Source organism: Suncus etruscus, chromosome 16 (genome assembly GCF_024139225.1).
Source record: "Suncus etruscus isolate mSunEtr1 chromosome 16, mSunEtr1.pri.cur, whole genome shotgun sequence".
Taxonomy (NCBI): Eukaryota; Metazoa; Chordata; class Mammalia; order Eulipotyphla; family Soricidae; genus Suncus; species Suncus etruscus.
The window spans coordinates 61,892,387-61,907,001 of record NC_064863.1 but is presented as its reverse complement, the minus strand read 5'-3'; the positions used below and the strand labels follow the sequence as shown (position 1 = coordinate 61,907,001).

The following is a 14,615-nucleotide window of genomic DNA, read 5'->3' as shown; positions in this document are numbered from 1 at the left end:
TGATGATAATGGGATATGCTCTCCACTCCCGCCAAAAAAAAAATAAATAAATAAAAAATTAAACCAAGTGGAGTTTTTCTGCTATTCTGTTATTTTTTTGTTTGTTTGTTTGGGGATAACACTTGGGAGGGTCTTAGGGCTTACTCCTGACTCTGCATTCAGGCTCACTTCTGGTGAGCCTAGGGAGATCAGATTGTATCAACTCATTCAAGGCAAGTGCACTATTCACTGTATAGTCTCTGCAATGACCTTTTATAGTTTTTAACTTTAAATATAATTTTTATTTTAATTATAGTGGCTTACATATCATTCAAAGTAATATTCCAGGTACATATTTACATTGAATCAGGGGACTTCCCACCACCGAGTTGTCCTCCCACAAACGCTCCCATCCTGCCTGCCATATCCTCCACTCTCCCCCCAGGAGCTGCTAGAATGTATGGTCCCTTCTGTGTCTAGTTTATTACTTAGTGATCTTATAACTGTTTGGTCTTGATGCCTCCATTACTGCCCCCTCTAATTGGGAGGCAGGACTAGAAAGTTCAAGTTATGTGGTTTTAAAGGAAATCGTCAAAGCTTCTAAAGTATTGGGCAAAAGCAAAACAGAACTCTGAGCATTTAAAATCATTAAAACACTAATGCTAAATTGTGTTGCAGTAATAATGAAGAGAACTACAAGAGAATTATATGTATGTTATGTAACTGTAAACATACACATTTAGCTAAAGAATCAAAACTTTGCAAGTTGAAAAAATGAACTACAATTTTACCTAGTACTCAGAAGAAATTTCTGTTGACATTTAGACATCTAGCATTCATTGTTGTGGTTGAGCAGGCTGGAGCTATTGAAATTTTTATTTCTTTGACGTTCCTTCTAGTCTCAAGAAACTTAGAACCTTATATTAACTTCCAGGATTTCAATGTTCACAATGATATTCTGCAACATTTAAAAATAAGTCAGAAAATTATTTTGAGGAGTATTCAGTTTACTGTTTCAGTGATGGAACTTCAGGGTTCAATAGCATCTGCAATTTTTTTTACTTTATTTCTTGTATTTTTTCTAAAATTCTTATGAGTCAGTTGTTAGACTGCTCAAATTTGTCTTTTATGCCTTTCACTTTTCTTTAGTGATCTTTGCTATTTCTTTCTGTTTTCTGAGACATGTCCATATCCTAATTTTATTTTCTAAACTTTTTACCAATTTTTAATTTGCCAATTTATTTTAAGTGATTATTTTATAGTAGTATGATTAATAAAATGTGAATCTGTTAGTTCTATATGTTGGAGATTATAATCATTGGCATTGCTATTATTATCTCCTTATTTTTCTTTTTATTCTAGGATTTTTTATTTTTTAAATTATGGTTCTGGGCTCAGAGGTCATAGTACAGAGGTTAAGACACTTGCCTTGTGTGCAGTCAAACTCTGTTTTATCCTCAGCACCACATATGGCCCTGCCCTCTACATCACTGCCAGGAATGAGTCCCTGAACACTGATTCAATACATTTATTTATTTAAGACAGGCACATCTGGCAGTGCTTAAATGCCACACTGGCTTTGTGATCAGGGGCTAATCTTAGCAATACCCAGTGAACCACTGAGCATGATCAAGTGTGGCCCAAAAGCCAACCAAAAAAAAAAAATAATGGTCTTAATTTTTTCAGCCATAATTTATTTTAATTGCCAATAAAAAATCTGATTTTTGACCTTTATATTTTATTTCATTTTCAAGTTGGCAACCTGTCATGCTGATGATCAGATGAAGACCAGGAGACATAAAAATATCAGGACATCAGACATCTGTTTTCTGAAGTTCTTCATGTCCTCCAAAAAAATGTTTCATTGTTCAAGTCTAAGAAGGTCTCTGCTTCTCCCATCTGAGATGGGTTATGTTAATGAGAGATGGAATGAGCCTCAATTCTTTGAAAATAAACCCATTGTTTTATTACCACCACCCCCCAAACAATCTTTCCTATGTTCTGGCAGGATATATTGGCTTACTTTTTTTCTGAATTCTCTCTGTAAATGTTCTACATCAAACTTTACTTTGATGCCTCATCTGTTTTTCATTCTACCTTACCTACCTACCATTTTCCAAAGTTTTGTAAATTCTAATGGCTAATCTCACCCTCTTTATATTTTTGGATCTTTTTCTGCCTGTCTCAGTTTTAATATATCCATGGAGCATCTGCTCTATGCTATGGAAGGTAAGACAACTATTGAAGACCAAAGACTCTGCCCAAAATGAACATAAATTTAATGGCAGATGAAAGTACATACAAGTTATAATGGAGCAGTGAATCATATTATATAGAACAAGGTTTTTATAGATGTATTATAAGACATATAGTAGTATAGACTTTATTATTATATATGTGGTTTATTATAGAGTATTATATAAGTATTAAGAGACCTCTAATGGTAAAAACATTTTGATAAAAAACATTTTGAACTTGGGGAAGGAAGAACTTGATAAAAGTACATAGCATTGTTCTTTCTCATTTTTTACGCAAGATATAGATTATCTTATCAATTTGATATAACATAAATTTATGCAACATCAAAAGATATGGCAATTTAGACAGACTATTAAGGAAATGACTAATGCAAAAGTAAATGTCAAAAAAGAGTGGAAACCACCTAATCAGAGTTTTACACTTCATGTGTGGAGTGATAATTGTAAAAGAATTTATACAATGCATAGCAAGTGGACCTCATAAACTATTTTATTGATAAGAAAACCAAGTGCTATTAATTCAATATTTCCTAAGTCACCCAAAGAAGAAGTATAGGAATCTAGCACGGATATAAAGAATCCATGCTCAAGTTCCCCTGATAGTCAGGTGGTCTGCATCTAATTTATGATAGCACTTTACAACTTCCTATGCTCATATAATTAAAATCATCCACATATGTAGGTAGGTTACCATAAGCAAACTGTAATGTATGATTGTGAAACAGAATACATTCTTTTGCATAAAAATTGCAGCCTTCATTCACTGTTTAATTTGTTAGTTAATTCATTCAGCATTTCAATCATTTTTTCCCTATGTAGAGGCCAAATATGGAAGTTCAGGTGGGAGGAAGCTTTCTTCTCCCAAAGAGCTTAATTTGTGGATAGGGACTCAGTTATATTAAGTGATCATATGTAACTAAAGCAAGTAATTTGATTATTTAAATTTTGGAGTTCATAGCTATTCTATGCTAGTGTTTCTAATTTTATTTTGTTGTTGCTGTTGTTCTTGTTGTTTTTCTGTTATTTCAATATGAAAAACAGGGTTAATATATTTTTCCTGATAAGCTTCACTGATAACTCTATAGTTAAGTAGATATCTAACAAAGTTCACAATAGTAATTTTTCAAGTTATTAAAACATATTTTAGATATAAAATAATCCCAAATACAGTTTTTCAGAACATTTTCACTCTTAATTTATAAGCATTTTCTTGAGTTAATATTTATTCTTCTTAGTCTTAATTCCTAATAAACCCCATTGTCTTCCTACTACTTAGAATCTTATATCAACTCATCCCTCGCATGCATTGTTTTTCTTTCAACACAAAAAACATAAATTTGAAGTTAAAAATATATGTTCATGGCCCTGTTCCATAACTTCCCTTCATGTTGAATAAAGTTTGTTTCAGAAACACAAGAGGCAGACAGGAAAGGGCAGGCCAATTTCTTTTCCCAATACTTTGGCACATATGTTTCTGCTGGATATTTCCCACATGCAAGTGTGATCATGAAGACAAAGGAAGACATTATTTTTCCTTGAAGAATATGCTGGCATTGGATATTTTTGTTGGAACTGGACTTCTGTGAAAGCTGTACCGAATCAGAAGAAAACCTTGATGGAAAGTTTCAGCATCATTCTGCCTTCCTACCTTTTTTTTTTTACCTCCAAGGGAAAAAAAATCCCACAGCGAATATGCAGTACATTCCAGGAGAGTTGTTCACTACTGTGCTTTAGCAGCCCTTAAAATACATTGAAAAGTAATCACATTAATCTTGTGGTGCCTGCCATTCCATATCTTTTTGCCTTCCAGTATCTCCCATGATTACTACTGTTGTTGCCATTATTAATATCGTGTGCATTTCATTGTGCTTTCACACAAAATCTTGGCTTTAGTTTCTGAAAATGTCAAAGAACTAAGTGCTGTAAAACTTAAAGGAAACGTTTTAAACTAAAACTGAGCAGGTTTAATCTGAACTTCATTAATGGCTTTCTTGAAGCCAAAAGCAGTCTTGGGAGGCCTATTAGCATGATCTTGAGCAGCCAAAGGCCCACATAGTTACTCAGAACCTAAAAATGCCTTACTTGAGCTGGCATCATTCCCTGAACTGTGCTGTTTGAGGTCTTTGCTGGGTCCAGGTAAAACTCATATCTTATTTATATCTCTTGATTCTCTCAGTTTAAAAAATGTATAAGATAGAGATAACTCTTTTGTAGAACTAGCAACCAGATGAAGGGTCTTCTCAGTTGTCAGGATTAAGTAAATTTTTCCACTTGTAACAACCTTTCACATTATATCCCAATCTTTATTAGTTTACATTAGTTTTATTAGTGTACCAAGTTTATTATTCTATAGTCAAACATAAAATATGAGATCCATAAGAAATCTAGCTTATTATACATACTGGAATGTTTCTGCATCTTAATGGAAAGGAAATTTATTTATTTAAGACAGGCACATTCTGGAGTGCTCAAATGACATACTGGTTTTGTGATCAGGAGCTAATCTTAGAAATGCTCAGTGGACCACATACATGAAGTGTAGAGAATCTAACTGGGGTTAGCTGCATAAAAAGCAGGTGTCTTCTCTCCTATAATATCCCTCTGGTCTCTGGAAAGGAAAATTTTAGTAACTTCTGAGTCCTATGATTGAGGAATATATATAGGTATGAAAAAAATTACTTGGTTATTGCCAGATTCCAACTGATTCTTTCTACTTGTTCCACCTATACCCACCCAATTTTTCTCTAGCAACCACCATTTTGTTGTCAGAGTCAGTTTGTTTTTCTCTCTGTCTTCCTTATTTTATTTTATATGCTCTATGTCCATCCATGTTGTTACAAATGACAATGCTTCATTTGCTTTTAAAATAGTTGATATTACATATATGTACCACATTTTTCTTCTTTTATCCATTAATGGGCACTTAGATATTTACATGCCTTGATTTGTATAAATAGTGCTGCAGTAAAGATAGGGAACAAACCTCTTGTGGAATTAAATAAATAAATTCAATTGTATAAGGGGTTGGATACCTTCTCAATAAAAATTTTTCACCAGGTTACAAGTATAGTCTATTTTTATTTTACTGCTCTTCTCCTCCTAACATTCTTTCTGAGAAAAAGATGATGAAATACCTAGATTACTTATCTTTCCTATGAAGAGCAGAGCTTCAGAGTCCTAGCCACTTCCCTGGGTAGCCTGCCAGAGATGAGTAGAGAGAATGTGGTAGATTCCTTTTTAGGGGCTGTTGCCTTCCTCAGACCCTTCATATAAGTCATCTGGGGACCACTACCACCATCAAGAATTCAATTCCTTCTTGTTTTGAGGAATTTTTATTTTTTATTGAAGCTGAACCAGACAATATTCCTACTGATGAACATGGTTATTTTCTCACCACATCCTTGCCAACATTTTGTATTTTTGATATGACAAAACATACCCAGTATTTTTGATATATGTCATTGTCACTGGTATGAGATATATCTCATTGTTGTTTTGATTTGCATTTACTTGATAATAACTGATGGTGAACACTTTTTATTAGACCTAATGACCCTCTGTATATCTTCTTTGAGAAAGTGTCTGTTCATTTTTGTTTGTTTGCTTATTTTTTTGCCTTTTTCAGCTACACCCGGTGATGCTCAGGAGTTACTCCTGGCTATGCTCTCAGAAATCGCTCCTGGCTTGGGGGACCATATGGGATGCTGGGGGATCAAACTACAGATCGTCCACAGACGCCTTACTCCTTGTGCCACCACTCTGGCCCTGAGTGTCTGTTCATTTCTTTTTCATATTTTGGAATGTGATTATTCATTGTTAAATTCTATAGGTGCCTTATAAATATCTTGGCAATTAGCACTTTATCTTATGCATTGTATGCAATAATTTCCCCCTTTTCCAAAGAATTTTTAATGCAAAAATTCTTAATTTGTTGGGACCAGAGAGATAGCACAGTGAGCAATACATTTGCCTTACACACAGCCAATCCAAGTTTGATTCTCAGCATCCTATATGGTCTCTTGAGCTTGCCAAGAGTAATTTCTGAGTGCAGAACCAGGAATATCCTTTGAACACTGCTGAATGTAGCCCCCAAACGAATAAACAACAAAAAAAGGATTCTTAATTTGTTGTAGTTCTATTTGTTTACTTTCATTTTTGTTATCTTTGTGATGGAAAACCAAATCATTAAAGACACCTGGGTTGGAGAATATTCAAGAAAATATGTATTCCTCATGTATGCTCTTGTATTTAAATGTTGAGCTAACATGACTTAAAACCGCTACAAAAAATTTACCAGTCTTTCAGAAAGCACATTTTACTATTATGAAAGTATAAGGAAAGGGGTTTTGACTCTCAATATGTAATATTTATATTAAAATAATTACATTTTAAAGCAAAATTAGAATGCATTTTTCTTTCAGAAAGAAAATATCACCAGAATTTCAGATACTTCATCATGACTGGGAGTAACCTGACTGAATTGTGGGTGACAACTCCCATCTAAGTTGTCTGTTCTAATGTTTGCCCTACAAGAGAAGAGAATAAATAATGAGAGCTCCTCTGCATGACTTGTCAATTTTCCCTGCCAGCTTCTCTATAATACCTATGTCATAGGAGCAAAAATTCTTTTCCACTTACAAAGACTGCTGTGAAACCTTCATGTAAAATGACATTTTTAAACCAAACTGCCCACATATATTTTATCATTTAATGAAAAATATGTTTGATCTGTTCCAAATTAAACCAAAAGGAGATTATAAGTGGAAATTTGTAGTTGGGTTGTGAGGATGCTTTTCAGGATGATGTGACCTGGCCAACTGACAGCTCCGACCAAGTAACAGGCAGTTCTATTTTCAGGCAGAGGTGATTGGAAAACAGTGTTTTTTGTTTGTTTGTTTTGTTTTGCAAAAAAATGCATTCTGGGTGGAGTTCACTCTCTAGTTTGGGATTCAGCCCTCTCATTTACACTGTCTTTGTGACTTAGTGGGGTTTCTTGCCTTATAAAACCTGACAGCTGACTCAATATTGTTTCTAATTGTGAAATATCAACATGTTATTTTTCTCATTTTTTGGACTTTATATAGTAAGATGCTGTGTGGAATTATTAGGTGAAAAACTAAACTATTTCCCTGAGAACTGACTCATTTTGCTGATATTGCTAAGACTATTTCTCAGCAACTGTTGGAAAGTTAAGTAGAGTATAACTCCATGTTTTTTTCTGTACAAAGCCAATAGGTTAACACTCTTACTCAATAAAGGTTTATTTTTTTCATCTCATGTCTAAGTATGTAGGAAGGTCATATGATTCTAAAAGGGTATTTATTTTATGTGATTCAATTTGACTCGTTATTGTTATTAAACAAGCAATTCAGAAGCATGTTGTTTTGTTTTCATATTTGTGTTTTTACCTAATTTCTTTTTACTGTATAACCTTGTGATTTTTTTAATAAAATGTGCTTTATCTGATTTAAATCTTCACAATTCAAATATTTTTATTTACATCTTAACATATAACATCTTTGAGAATGTTACAAGTGCATTTGAGAATATTATTTATTTACTTTGGGATGGGACATTTTTTTTTTATTGGGGGCGTACACACAGCAATGGTCAGGTTTGGTTACTCCTGGCTCTGAGTTCAGGAGTCATTTCTGGCAGGTTACAGGTAACCATCTGAATACTGGGGAAAGAACCTGGCTCAGCAAGCTCCCTACTTGCTGTACATCATTCTGGTCTTGGGATAGGAGTTTTTGTATAAAATCACTAGTCGCGAAGAGGGGGTGATAGCACAGCAGTAGGGCATTTGCCTTCCATGTGGATGACCTGGGATGAACCCGGGTTCAATGTACGGCGTCCCATATGGTCCTCCGAGCTTGCCAGGAGTGATTTCTGAGCACAGAGGCAGGAGTAACCCCTGAGCGATGCCCGGTATGGCCCCAAAACAAAAACAAACAAACAAAAACCAAACCTAAAACCCAAAACCCACTAATCTCTTGGATTTTGGGTGGCGGGTCCTACAGTAAGTGTTGTGTTTGTTGAGTTCTCCAAACAGTAGGGTTGTAAGGATTGCCTTAGCCTGCACGTAGTATTGCGTTCAAAGCCTCATCCGTCTTTTTTGGGGGTGGTGGTGGTGGAGGGATTTACACCAGGCATTGTTCAGGGCTTACTTTTGACTCTGCGCTCAGGAATTATTTTAGCAAATTACTCAAAAGGATTACACAGGAATTACTCAGCGAACCATTTAAGATGCCAAGGAGCAAACCTGGGTCTGCATGAGTAAGGCAAATGCTCTACCAGCTGTACTTCCACTCCAGCTCCTCATGCTTATTTCTTACTTTTTTTTTTTTTTTGGTCATTGTGCCGTCTTTTGTACCTTCCTGCTGCAGATCTCAAAAGAAGAGCTGTAAGGATTATCTCTACTCAGGCAGTCCTGGGATTTGAAGTTATGACCTTCTACTTGCTGAAAAAGTGTGTTAAGTCATAAAGAAGACTTCTTTTGCTTTCCTTAAGTATAATTCTAGTCACGTTGATTTTATAGATTCTATTTGACCCTTAATTGTATGTCTCGTGATTTCTTAGCTATGACACTGTAACCACTATCTTTTAAATAGATGCAGAAACAAATTCAGTGTGCACAGAGAAAACTTCATACAAGCATAGAGAAGTCATGGAGAAGGCATGCCATTTACAAATTGAAGCTATTACAGTGAAATAAGGTGTTGTGTTTTTTGTTTTGTTTTGTTTTTGAGATTGCATCAATATTTCCAAATTTCACATGGAGCCAAAGCTGCCATTTAGAGCCAAGACTAATAATGTTATCAATGGGGAGAAACAGAACTGAAAAGAGAGGGAAAGAGAATAGATAGAACCTTTGTCAGTGGTAAATTATCTTGATGACATGTTTAAAAAATTTGTAGAGTACTCTGTTCCACAAAATTGAGTTAAAGTTTTCCAGACAACATGGCTAATAAATGTTTAATCAAGAAAAATAAAATGTTTGGCCGAAGAGATAGCATGGAGGTAGAGCATTTGCCTTGTATGCAGAAGCACAGTGGTTCGAATCCCAGCATCCCATATGGTCGCCCGTGCCTGCCACGGGCGATTTCTGAGTGCAGATCCAGGAGTAACCCCTGAGCGCTGCCGGGTGTGACCCCAAAACCAAAAAAAAAATGAATAGCTGGTTCTCTTATTTGAGGGTGTCTCATGTCTAAAGAGTTTTCTTAGTATTTTTTTATTTATTTTTTTAATGGTTTTTGGGCCACACCCGGTGACGCTCAGGGATTACTCCTGGCTATACGCTCAAAAGTCACTCCTGGCTTGGGGGACCATATGGAAAGCCGGGGGAACGAACCTTGGTCCATCCTAGGCTAGCACTGGCAGGCAGAGACCTTACCTCTAGCCCCACCACGCCGGCCCCGTCTAAAGAATTTTTTGAGTGAGTTTGTTCCAACAGATGTCAACTGTGAATGGGTCATTTGTGGGGGTTTTGTTTGTTTGTTTGTTTGTTTAGGTTAAGTTTAGTGCATTATTTTCCCTCTTTTTTTCTTTCTTTTTTTTTTTAAATAAAATCTTTATTTAAATACCATGATTACAAGCATGATTGTAGTTGGGTTTCAGTCATAAACAGAACACCCCCTTCACCAGTGAATGGGTGTCATTTGTAAGTGAAAAGATAGCGAACTGCTAGAACCTCAGAATGAATTCATCAACTAAACTAGACACTTGTATCCAGACCTCAGGTCTTCTACTTTATCTGAGGATATACTAATGAAAACTTAGGTTCGGAAATTTCATTTGAAGAAATAAGATTTTGAATTAAAATCACATTTTTGTAATCTTTTAAGTAGTAATATCTTTTAATAGAATACTATGTTCTATTATACCTTATTTTAAATTTTTTGCTTCCCTCCCTTTTGCCCTCTTTCTCCTTCATCTACACTTCTTTCTACCTTATACTTGTTCTTAGCATTTTAAATTTCTATAAATAATCTCATTATTTTAATACTTAAAGTAAAGTTCTCCAAATACATAAAACCTTAGAGGAAAAACTGGAAAGAGCGCTTTGTTGTCATTGTTGTTTATTTTTGGTTTTGTGAGTTTTTTGGGAGGGGGTTGTTTTGTTTTGCGCCACACCCTGTGATTACTCAGGGGTACTCAGAAATTGCTCCTGGCTTGGGGGACCATATGGGACGCTGGGGGATCAAACCAAGGTCCGTTCAGTTCTAGATCAGCTGTATGCAAGGCAAATGTCCTGCCACTGCACCACTACTCCGGCCCCTGTTGTTTATTTTTGGACCATACCAGAGATGCTTAGGATTTATTCCTGTCTCTGAGCTCATGGATCATTTCTGGAGTGACTAGAAGACCATATAGATGTCAGGGTTCAAACCCAGGTTGCCAGTGCACAAGGCAAGTGTCCTACCTGCTATATTATCTATCATTGTGGCCCTAGGGAAAAATGTTAGCTTATTTTATGTTTTATCTTCAACTTTTATTTTTCTTTTAATAATCAAAACCACTGTTGCTAAAAAGAAAACCCCAACATCTGTAGGGTTCTGTGCTTAGTTAGGTATTTATTTCTATGCCCACAAAATTTTGTCTTCGTGTGCATTTTACCTTTTTCTTTTCAAATATCCCTGATGGCATAATATATTTTTAAATTAATATCCAATTAATATTCACAATTAGAATTTTACTTTTTCCCATACATATATTCATTTTTTTCTGAAATTTATTTGACATGAACTTTCATCCATCCCCCAAAGAGATATTTTATCATAGCTATCATAGTCTATTATACTAAATATATTATGGTCTTCTAGTAAAGTTTTCTTATTTGTGTTATTTCCTTTACTCTCTGTTCTTCTTCAACCAGGTCTAACAAATATTACCCCACAGTGTTTCTAGAAACTTGTTTTCTAGAAACCAAGGAATCCAAGGGATTCCCAATAGCACTCTTCTCATCACATCACCATCATTATTATTATTGGTTTCTGGGCCACACAAGGAAGCACTCAGGGATTACTCCTGGCTATGTGCTCAGAAATTGCTCTGGCAGGCTCAGGAGACCATATGGAATGTTGGGATCAAACCTGGGTCCAACCCAGGTCAGTAGCATGCAAGGCAAGCGCCCTATCACTGTGCTATCACTCCAACCCCCATAACATCTATTTTTCAGAATTTTCTATACACATCAGAATAGTAAGTTTTCATGTGGCAGGTTTTTTTTTTGCCTATTTTGAGTAGCTCATATGATACAGTGATTTTATTTGTAATAGACACTAGAGCTAATGTCTCTAACCCCATTATTCTGCATAATGTTGACTCTTAAAATAATATCTGTCATCAAAGAATGAACATAATACCCAAGGTAAATTTCCATATTCCTTTAAAAAATCTTTCTAAATATTTTAGCTAGTTGGTAATAATTTCATTTGGATAATATTAACTGCTAATAACATATGGGGTGGGGAGAAAATCTTCTAATGATGTTGTTTTATGTGATAAAATAACACTTGAAATATCTAATCAAATATCTTGAAATATCTAATATCTAATCAAAACTCAAAGGAAAGAGAAGAAAATAAACTTCAAAATTTTAATATATCTTCTCCTTGATTTTAGATATTGACAGCAACACAATACTACTTTTTTTGGGGGGGGTCACACCCGAGAGCTCAGGTGTTACTCCTGGCTCTATGTTCAAAAATAGTTCCTGGCAGGCTCAGGGACCATATGGGATGCCAGGATTCAAACCACTGTCCTTCTGCATGCTAGGCAAACACCTTATCTCCATGCTATCTCTCTGGCTCCAACACAATGCTACTAGAACACTTTAACACCCTAACCATACCAACTGGAATGCATCAATATTGAAAGCAACAAGGAAATAGCAATCTAATGAGGAGTCAGGATAGCTGTGCTTAATTAGGCATTTAAAGTGCTCTCTGCTTCCAAAAGTTTGATACATTATTCTCTAGAATATTTTACTACAGAACATTTTTTTTTTGTCCACACCCGGCAGTGCTCAGGGGTTTTGCCTGGCTACATGCTCAGAAAATCGCCCCTGGCAGGCACGGGGGACCATATGGGATGCCGGGATTCGAACCACCATCCTTCTACATGAAAGGCAAATGCCTTACCTCCATGCTATCTCTCCGGCCCATAACATTCTTATGATAAACCATTTGCTGTGGCATGAAACAAGTGTTGATAAATCACAAAGATTAGAATTACGTCAAGTATCTTTTCAAACAGCAGTGCTATAAAGTTCAAAATTAGCCAAAGGTAGAAAACTGGAAAAGCTTAGACATTTATAGATTAAACATAATTTTCATAGCTATTTAATAAATAAATAAAAAATCAAAGAAGAAATAAAAATTCATATGCAAAAATAAGAATGAAGGTATGATCTATCAGAACATATCAATACCAAAATATCATAAATAAGGGGAAAGTGTGTAGCAAGACAAGTGTACAAGAAGTTCAAATAAACATAAACTGATATCTTAAGGAACTTAAAAAATACCAAACTCAAAGGAAAAAATTAAATTGAGAGTAAAAATTTTAAAAAATAAATAAGTGCAAAAGATCAAAGAAACCATATCTGATTCTTTGAAAAATAAATAAGATTAACTTAGGTTCACAAAGAAAAAGACAAAACTTATTAATAGCAGCCACAAATAAAGGTAGAGAAATTAACAACTGTTATCATTGAAATAAGAATTAATAGAGAGAGTCCCGGCTGGGTGACAGTTTTTCAAACAGACCTCATGGATCAGGTAATGCAGTTTGTTGAGCCCAGTCAGCAGTTTGTGAAGGACTAAATTCGCCTGGTTAAAAGATGCACCAAACCTGATAGAAAAGAATTCCAGAAGATTGCAAGGGCAATAGCAATAGGATTTTCTATAATGGAATTTATTGGCTTTTTTGTGAAACTGATCCATATCCCTATTAATAACATCATTGTTGGTGGCTGAATACCTTTACAGAAGAATGTTTTCCATCTTGGAGACTGGTGAAGATGTGAGACTTGGAGAAGAAGACTTGGAGTAAATACTTGCCTATATATTTTGTTTTTCCCTTTTTGTTCTTCCAAGGTGTTTTCTATGTCTAAATTAAAATAATTTCAAAATAAAAAGAATTAATAGAGAATAATATTAACTATTTAAATAACTATTGAATTGAAAACCTAGAAAAATGGGCGAATTTAAGAATTATGCAAACTTCTTAAACTTAATAAAAATGAACAAAAGGAAACCTAAAATAGCTTATTCCAAGCAAATACATTGAAATAGTAATGAAAATCTCACCTCTATGATATATCAAGTCTGGATTCTAGTGATTCAAGTCTCAAGACAAATGAGTAGAAAAAGATGATATGGAATATGCACAATAAAATTTTGTTCAGCTATGATAAAAAGTTGAAATCATGTCTTTTAATTCAACATGATGGAATTGGAGAGGGTATTGCTAAATGAAATAATTCATAAAGGTAAAAAGAAATACCAGATGATATAATTAATTTTCATTGTATAATGATACAAAGTAAGACAGCATAAAATGCAAAACATCCTTAAATTCAGATTCCAGAATTTTGATTCAAAGGGGTTTTTTTTATATAGAATAGGCTAAATGGCCCAATGGACTGTTGGGAAGTTCTGTTAGTAGTTTGGTTGTGGCCATATCATAGAAATATGAATGTTTATATTTATATTACATGTTACAGGAATGTTTAAACTGTAAATGTTTAAACTATAAACTGGTATTACTTCAATAAAAATACATTTAAATTAATTTATTTTTTATTCTTTAAGACTTCATATAATATTTTTTAAAGTAGTCAAAATTTTGTTTATTTGAAGAAATAGTAGGTCATTTTACTCTGCAGCTAATAATTTTGAGTTTCAGGAAAGAGGTTTCCTAGTTATCGCTCTCAAGTTAATTTTACCATTTGGCTATCAAAAGAAATGCCCATTGGACCAGAGCAGTGGCACAAACAGTAAGGCTGTGAGGCATAAAGCAGTAAGGTAAGCCTTGCCCATGCTAGCCTAGGACGGACCACGGTTTGATTCCCTGGCATCCCATATGGTCCCCAAGCTAGGAGTTATTTCCGAGTGAATAGTCAGGAGAACCCCCTGAGCATCACCGGATCACTAGGTGTGGCCGAAAAACCAAAAAAGAAAGAGAATAAAAGAAAAAGAAAGAAAGAAAGAAAGAAAGAAAGAAAGAAAGAAAGAAAGAAAGAAAGAAGGAAGGAAGGAAGGAAGGAAGGAAGGAAGGAAGGAAGGAAGGAAGGAAGGAAGGAAGGAAGGAAGGAAGGAAGGAAGGAAGGAAGGAAGGAAGGAAGGAAGGAAGGAAGGAAGGAAGGAAGGAAGG

The 14,615-nt window shown here is 34.9% G+C and overlaps 1 pseudogene; it reads left to right on the top strand.

Annotated features, from left to right (window-relative positions):
* Positions 1-12,974: 12,974 nt before the first annotated feature.
* On the top strand, positions 12,975-13,380 carry LOC126032266 (protein transport protein Sec61 subunit gamma-like; annotated as a pseudogene).
* Positions 13,381-14,615: the final 1,235 nt, after the last annotated feature.